Genomic DNA, 1,144 nt, shown 5'->3' on the forward strand with positions numbered 1-1,144 from the left:
CCCTTTTTTCCCCTTAGGGATCACAATCAGGTCAGTGGTCAGTGTAGGGGTCAAAGATCAGTGGTCACTCACCCCCAGGGAAGCCAACRGTCAGCAGCACCTCGGGTTTGTCCGACACCAGTTCGGCCATGGAGGGTTCTGAGGGGGGATCGACGTCCAGGTGGCGCTGGGGGCAAAGGTCAAAGGTCAGGGTTGGGGACAGGCTCAGGGGGTCATTTATGGGGTCAGTGATCATTTATAGGGTCAGTGGTCACTCACAGGGTCGAAGGCCGGCAGCTCAAAGGGCGCCGGGGCCCAGCCTAGAAACTTTTCCTCAGGAGTCAGGAACCGCAGCCCCGCGTTGAGAGCGAACTGGGAACACTGGAGTCAACTGGGGGCACTGGGAGGGGCACAGGGTGGGGCCCCAGAGATTTGGGGTTCCCGGGGGAGGGTTTTGGGGTCCCACCAATCGGTCACTGCAGGAGAAATCCTTTTTCTTCCGCCCCGGGGCCCAGTTTGCGGGGCGTCCGGCAGCATCTGAGGGGAACATTGAGGAGTGAGTGAGGGGCTGGGACCCCAAAACCATCCCCAGGTCCCCAAAACCCCACCAGGACCCCCTCTGGACCCCCCCAAATCATGCCCAAGGCCTCCCTTGAACCCCCAAACAACATCAACACCTCCCCAACGTCCTCAACCTCCCCAGGACCTCCCTCTGACCCCACCCAGGACCCCCAAAATTTCCCCAAAATCCCCCCAGGACCGCTGTGCTCACCCCCCACGTAGAGACTGTCGGGCACCGACACCGTCACATCCCCGTTGGCCTGTGGGACACAAACCAGTGACCCCAGTTCACACCAGTGACCCCTCGGCCATCCCCCAGCACCCTCCCAGTGCCTCCCCTCAGTTTCCAGTACCTTCCCAGTGCCCCCCAGCACCTCCCCACTCTGTTCCCAACATTTTCCTGGTGATTCCCACTGCCCCTTGACTCTTTCCAGTGCCACCAGTATCTCCCAGTTCTCTTCCAGTCACTGCCAATCCCTCCCAGTAACCCCCAGTCCCCTACCAGTGGCCATTCCCAGTTCTCTTCCAGTCCCCCCATCAGTTCCCAGTCCCTCCCAATCCCCTCCCAGTTCTTTCCAGTTCCCTCCCAGTCCCTCCCAATCCC

General features: G+C 60.9%; 1 long non-coding RNA gene across 1 annotated transcript; it reads right to left on the reverse strand.

Moving 5' to 3' along the window:
* Nucleotides 1–65: 65 nt before the first annotated feature.
* On the reverse strand, nucleotides 66–820 carry LOC130587346 (uncharacterized). Its single transcript, XR_008966776.1, has 3 exons — nucleotides 752–820; nucleotides 446–516; nucleotides 66–351 (listed from the first exon to the last, which is right to left on the reverse strand). It is a non-coding gene; the product is annotated as an uncharacterized LOC130587346 (long non-coding RNA).
* Nucleotides 821–1,144: the final 324 nt, after the last annotated feature.

The sequence above is a fragment of the Malurus melanocephalus genome, unplaced genomic scaffold, assembly GCF_030028575.1.
Source record: "Malurus melanocephalus ecotype Western Australia unplaced genomic scaffold, MMel_1.1 scaffold_1795, whole genome shotgun sequence".
In the NCBI taxonomy this organism is placed as follows: domain Eukaryota; kingdom Metazoa; phylum Chordata; class Aves; order Passeriformes; family Maluridae; genus Malurus; species Malurus melanocephalus.